The sequence below is a fragment of the Alligator sinensis genome, unplaced genomic scaffold (genome assembly GCF_000455745.1).
Source record: "Alligator sinensis unplaced genomic scaffold, ASM45574v1 scaffold628_2, whole genome shotgun sequence".
NCBI lineage: Eukaryota > Metazoa > Chordata > Crocodylia > Alligatoridae > Alligator > Alligator sinensis.
In genome coordinates this window covers 623573-630108 of record NW_005841833.1, presented here as the reverse complement: position 1 = coordinate 630108, position 6536 = coordinate 623573, and the positions used below count along the sequence as shown (strand labels likewise).

The 6536-nt window shown below is 53.0% G+C and overlaps 1 protein-coding gene and 3 non-coding genes across 5 annotated transcripts in view; all 4 read right to left on the bottom strand.

Moving 5' to 3' along the window:
• UBC (ubiquitin C) overlaps positions 1–265 on the bottom strand; it is a 1640-nt gene extending 1375 nt beyond the window's left edge. The window contains exon 1 of one of the 2 annotated variants that reach the window (XM_006015103.3): positions 130–265. The gene's annotated coding sequence lies outside the window, so the exon portion shown is untranslated. Of the gene's footprint in view, positions 1–102 lie in introns of both variants that reach the window. The other variant, XM_006015102.3, reaches the window with a different exon arrangement.
• A 2738-nt stretch (positions 266–3003) lies between these two features.
• Positions 3004–3075, bottom strand: TRNAA-UGC. Its single transcript has one exon. It is a non-coding gene; the product is annotated as a tRNA-Ala (tRNA).
• Positions 3076–3371: 296 nt separating this feature from the next.
• TRNAD-GUC lies at positions 3372–3443 on the bottom strand. Its single transcript has one exon. It is a non-coding gene; the product is annotated as a tRNA-Asp (tRNA).
• Positions 3444–3603: 160 nt separating this feature from the next.
• TRNAF-GAA lies at positions 3604–3676 on the bottom strand. Its single transcript has one exon. It is a non-coding gene; the product is annotated as a tRNA-Phe (tRNA).
• Between the last annotated feature and the right edge of the window lie 2860 nt (positions 3677–6536).

The following is a 6536-nucleotide window of genomic DNA, read 5'->3' as shown; positions in this document are numbered from 1 at the left end:
GCCGCTACCGGCACCGCCTCGCCGCGGCTTCCCCGGGCCCCGCCACCCCGCTTCGCCATCTTCGCCTTCGCCTTCCCCGTCCCTCCCCCTCCCGGCGCTCACCGCGGGACTAGGCTACGCAACTCCTACCGACACGGCGTCCGAGCGAATCTGACTGCGCTTCACAGCGCCACCGGACGTTTTATAGGACCGCCTCCTCCGAGATCCCTCCGCTGGGACTATCTCGCCGCTAGTCCGGCTCTAACGGAGGGGGCGGGGCGGGGCCCGCGGAAGGATACGAGCAGAAGCCAAGCCCTTTGCAGGAGTGGGAGTGCTCCGCCCCGCCCCCTCCCGAAGGGCTCCGGGCGATCGCAAGGGACCCCCCCTAGGGTGAGCCTGATCCTGGCCAAAGCCAAAGGATCCAGCTAGATTCTTTTGCTGGGAACAAAGGTTCACAGTAGATCCCTCTGTCAAAGCCAATGACACACAAATTCCTGTTGCAGCCAAAGGATCACAGCCCTTTGGTTAAAGCAAAGAAATCCCAGGTAGATCCCTGTTGCAGCTGAGCGGCCCCACTACATTCCCGTATTAGATCCAAAGGGTCGCCATTTAAATCCAAAGCGCCCCACTCGGTTCCTTTATTACATCCAAAGGATCAACATTTAAATGCAGCGGACCCTGCTAGATCCCTTTGTTGGAGCCAAAGGACCCCACTCGATTCCTTTATTAGCTCCAAAGGGGGGATTCGGCCTGCGCGTCTTGTTCCTGCGAACCGGGTTGGGGTCAGCGCCACGCCGGTCGCAGCAGACGGGCTCAACCAAGAACAAGACGCTTGTTGCACGCGGCTCCCGGAGACGCTGCTCCCTCCGTTTAGCGCGGACCCAAAACCCTTCCCTTGCAGCCCCCGAAGTGCTCTGCTCTTATTACAACTTACTCTGCATTATGCTTCAAAGCAGCCAAACTTCCAGCTGGTCGCCCAAGCAAAGGTCCCTCGGTTTTGGATCAAACTAAGGCTGGGATTGCAAGGCAGGGGGCCGTATTGTGGGCGCTCCTCGTCACCGGGCGTGAATAGTAGCCTACAGAGTGTGTCGGCTAGCGTGGCAGCAAAGGGTGGCGGTGAGCTTATTGCTGTTTGATTTTAAAATAACCCATCTACAAATCACACAGCAAGCTGCTCTGGTGCAGGGGGGTTTCGCAGCATGAATTGGAAAGTGTCGATATTTGGAAAAAATAAAAGTCTTGATTTGCATGCTTTCGGGCACAAGCACTGCACTGATTGGAAACTTAGCTCAGTTTTACACCCTGCATCTGTCTTATTCGTCTGCGTAGACGGCCTGGCCCACGCCAGCAGGGGCAAATGTCAGCCTCCGGCCTGAGTCCTGCACACACAGGCCTCTCCTGCATGGTTTGAAATGGTTTGCTGGATCCCGAGGCATTAGAGACGAGACCTGTCACACTCCCTCGTTGTCTCCTGCCTCTCGCTTGTGCACCACTGATGGGCATTGCCTTGGGCCTGAAACAAGGCTCTGCCCTTCCCCGAGTGTGCACGTCCAGACTGAACGCAAGCAGCGCTCACCGAGCACACGGCGCTCTCAGTCAGGGCCGTGATAGCGTCATCTCCAAAACCATCTCCCAAGGCTGATCACGGTTTCAAGGCTGCTACGAAAAGCCTTGACAAGCGGAGCAGTTGTGAAACTGGCATTTCCAAGGCTGCTTCTGGGGCAGTTAAGGGGAGGGCAAGGAAGTCACCCCCGGGGGTGAAAGACTCGGTGCCCGCTGGTGCGTCGTGCAGAGTGTCATGGCTGTGCAGGTGATCGATGTGTGCGGCCGTGCCAGCTGCGGGCATCGACTCAGGGCTGCGCAGGGCTGCCCTGAGCTTCGTGATGCCCTTAATAGTGTGCAAGAGGAGCGCGCTGGTCCGTGCACAGCCCCTCGCACTGCAGAGCCCGGCTCCCGGGCCCTATCACCCCAACTCATGGCCCAGGATAGTCAGCTACAGTAATCCCCCTCAGGGCAGGGATCTTCTTTCCAGGTTTAGTACCCACCCCCCTCGGGGCAGGGATCTTCTTTAGGGATCTTCTTTCCAGGTTTAGTACCCACCCCCCTCGGGGCAGGGATCTTCTTTCCAGGTTTAGTACCCAGCCCTAATCCCCCTCAGGGCAGGGATCTTCTTTCCAGGTTTAGTACCCACCCCCCTCGGGGCAGGGATCTTCTTTAGGGATCTTCTTTCCAGGTTTAGTACCCACCCCCCTCGGGGCAGGGATCTTCTTTCCAGGTTTAGTACCCAGCCCCCTCGGGGCAGGGATCTTCTTTAGGGATCTTTCCAGGTTTCGTAAACCCCCTGGGGGCTGGGATCTTCTTTAGGGATCTTCTTTCCAGGTTTAGTAACCCCCCCCTCCCCCGGGACAGGGATCTTCTTTAGGGATTTTTTCAGGTTTAGTAACACCCCCCACCCCGGGCTGGGATCTTCTTTCCAGGTTTAGTAACCACCCCCTGGGGGCAGGGATCTTCTTTAGGGGATCTTCTTTCCAGGTTTAGTAACTCCCCCCAGGGCTGGGATCTTCTTTCCAGGTTTAGTTCCTCCCCGGGCAGGGATCTTCTTTAGGGATCTTCTTTCCAGGTTTATCTGTAAAGCAAGTAGAGGCGTGGGGCCGGGCGCAATGCAGAGTAACTGCGGTACCCCGTGTCAAGTGGGACACGCCTGTCCTCCAGGCAATGGCCTTCTGTGTTTCGAAACATGCATTTTCATTTCTGCCTCCCCGCACTTTTCCAGTCTTTGCACTCTCCTCTGCCTGAGGCAGGGTGCCTGTGCTAGCAAAGCTTGCAAATCAAGCCTTTTATTTTTATTTTTTTTGGCAAATAGCTAATAAAAGATCAGCTGCCACCAGCTCTGATAATCCTTCTGTGTTCGCAGCCTCCAACCAGGCTTTTCCAGCCACCAGGTTGTCTTCACAAAGAGCAGTCTCCGTCCTCCTCTGTGCACATTGTACAAATGCATCGAGGAAAAGAGAGAGGTGATAAAAGTGGAGATGCCGGGGATTGAACCCGGGGCCTCATACATGCAAAGCATGCGCTCTACCACTGAGCTACATCCCCGCTCTGCAGCCTCCGCCGCCGGTCGGGGGATCTGGCTGCGCTGGCGGCTCCAGCCTGTGCAAAAGCCCCGCATCTCGAGGGGAAATGTCGCCTTCCCGTTTTCTTTTCTTTTTGCACAAAGAGGTGGCTCTTAAAAAGCACCGGATGAATGCACCAGTCCTGGGGGGCGCTGGGTGTTGCACTGGGTTTTGATCTTTGCAAAAAAAAAAAAAAAAAAAAGCGAACAAGAAATCAGCTGCAAACCTACAAATGTTGGGGGAGGAAAGGGGGGAAAAAAAAAAAAAAATGCATGTGCTCTCCCCGTCGGGGAATCGAACCCCGGTCTCCCGCGTGACAGGCGGGGATACTTACCACTATACTAACGAGGAGGAGCTGAGAGCCGACCCTGCCGGGATCCGTTTTCAGAGCCGGGCTGGGTGCAAGCATTGCAGTGCAAAAGCAGGGTGCAAAATGCACCGGCGGATCCCTTTGCCATGCACCTAGCAAGAGCCCTCGCTGCAAATGGCACGTCTGAAGCTAAAAAGGCTCTGCCGAAACCCGGGATCGAACCAGGGACCTTTAGATCTTCAGTCTAACGCTCTCCCAACTGAGCTATTTCGGCGGATACGGAAGCATGCTGCACGACCCAGATACCACTGTGCAGTGCACACCCGTCCCTTCCTTACTGTGGGTTTCGTTTTTCCTTTCTTGAAACTGCAGCAGCTCAGGGCTTGCAACTGCACCTTGCCTTCCCTTTCGGGACCGAGAGCAGTGGGGTGGCAGTGGGCGAAGGGCCTGGAGGGATGCATGCCTCTGCAAAGCCCTCTACAACCCTTTCTGCAGGCTCAGGGGTGTGCAACCTGCTTGTTTTACACTCCCAGGACTGCCATGCAGCGGGTGCATTAGCCCAGCATCCTGTGCCGCGCAGCACCAGAGTGGAGGCTGAAAGCAGATTGAACTGGGTCTGCTGGGCTTTCCCCACTCTTACTCTAACACTTGAAGCCTCCAGCATTTCAAGTCTGGTTCAGAGCCTGGGCCCCTAACTCCCCTGCTCCAGAGCTAATTCTGGGCATTGCTTCCCTGTCCAATAGAGGAAGACATCCAAGCAGGGGAAATGAAAACATTCGGGCGAGTTTGGACCCCGTGCAAGCTGGTGTGGGGGTTCACGGCTCAGTCTATATGGGGCAGGGCTGGGGTAGATGCCATACTTAAACACACAGGGGGGGTTTTGTCCTATTTTGTAGAGCTACTTCAATGGCAAAAGTCATCGTGACGTCAAGAGAGCAATAGGAAACGCAGGGAAAGTGGCTAAGACCCCCTCCGTCAATACCGTACCTCGACTCCTGGTGGTCCTGGGCTAACTTTTAGTATTGGCCCTCCCTTTGCCAGAGAGAATGATAATAATAATCAGACAATTACCGTTTTCAGGCCTCATTTCTGTCCGGGCCCCCGGTTCGCCCATGCCTGCGTGCGGGTCTGCCCTCCGCGGTCTAGTACAAGCTGGTTGTGAGCCATTCCTCAGCTACAGCTTGACTCTAAAAGCCATAGCCTTGCTCCTGCACAGACCTACACATTTGTTTAATCTTGTGCTTGGTGGGTCCAATTCAGCAAAGAAAAGCAGAAAGCACTGGATGAACTTCCCCGCCCTTGCCAGCAGGTCTGTAGACACCAAAGGGGTTCAAGTGCAAAGTCAAGGCCATGCACACGTCTGCAGAGTAAGCTCACTGAGCATCACTGAGCGCTGGTGATTTTTTTTCTTCCCCTAGGGGACTTTACTGGGGGAACCAGCTCTTCATCTGAATAAATAATGACCTCTGGAGTCTTTCCCCTTGTTATATCTGCAGGGCAATCTTTAGGAGCCAGCAGAGTTTGGCATTTTAATAAGTTGCAATGCACTCCTGCATGCTCTTCTTCTAAACAGCCCCACTAATGAGAAGGCCGAAAAGTTAAATCAGGCCTCGGTAATCAGCTGACAAATTCCGCACTCGCTGACCAAGCGTTGCGGCCAGCCTTGTGCCAGGGACTGCCTGCTTCAGTCCGATGAGGCACTTCCATTACCAGCTCCAGCTGCTTCATTCCCTGGCATTTGTTGAAGATCTGGGCCTCAGCTAAATCCTTGTTCTCTGCCTGGTTGGCATATGGGGAGGAATGATTTGTATTCTTATAATATGCACGGACCGGCGGGCGTAAGTTAACCGAGCCAAATGCCAAAAATGACAGTCCAGAGACAAAACAAACAGCGCTAATACGCTACCGCCCAATATCATCAGACTACTGTGCAATAGTGTCACAAAAAAGGCATTCACCGGCGCTACTGCACAGTAGTTACTAGCATTTAGTTAGTACTTCATTAAGCCCTCCAGTCCAGTCCAGATGAAACTGGATGCTTATCTTGCTGGGATCCTATGACCCCAGCTGACTTCTTGCCCTTTGGGCGGGGGGCTGGACTCGATGATCTTCCGAGGTCCCTTCCAGCCCTAATGTCTATGAAATCTATGAAATCTATGAAGCAAATACGGAAGTAAATGCGCAGTAACTACTGTGCCTTAATGAACGTGTAGACGTGCCCCGTGTCTCCTTAAAACCACTGCAGTTAGTCTCACCTGGTGGGAGCGTCACAACAGCCTGTTTTTCTACCCTTGCAGGAAACGCTGGATGTATTCGTGTCAGTGCAGGCTCAACCGATCGGAAACGGTGGGCGCTGAAGCCTCCAAACCCAGCAGGCCCAGCGGCTTTGTGACACCTGAAAGAGCCGTTTAGAAAGGAGGAAGTGCTGAAGAGGAAGCAAAGCCGCACAGTGGTTTCTATTACCATTTTTAGCTGCAGAGATGTCCACAGATGTGTGTCATATTGAATGAAATAGTTTGAATGTTTGTAAAGGTTGCCCATTAGCCAGTTTCAGGAAGAAGATAGGATCTATCTCCTTATCTAGCTCATTGTTTTGGAGCTACGTGTGAAATGTCCTGACTTCGCCTAAAACCTTAATCTAAATTGTACCTTTAGAAGTTTTTTACAAAGAAAGCAAATGTCCTAAATTCCGAGACATCAAAGCCTAAGGCCTTTTAACCAGACTGGTAAAAAGAAAAGAGTATTTACAGTGATATGGAAGTCTCCCCAAGAATAATTTAAAAATGCTCAACACAGGTAATTTCTGTTGAGTAAGATCCGAGCCCAAATTTGGGAGTTATGATGAATTGAGTAGGAGGAGCCCAATGACGGCAGCTCACTCAATAAAAACCTGTAACTTACTGTCCCAATTTGGAGGTGACTTCACTTGCAGAACAACGAAGGAAGAATCGCAAGTATAAATTCAGATTAGATTGATCGCCTAATCAAGCCTCTCCGTGAACACGAATCTCTTAGTTCACGCTGAAGCCGCGGAGCGCCCGAAAGGGACTGAAGGAAGGGGACGTAGTCCTATCACTGGTGAGCCCAGCTCATTGAATCGTATTGCTGAGGCCAGCCTATTGAACCGTACTACT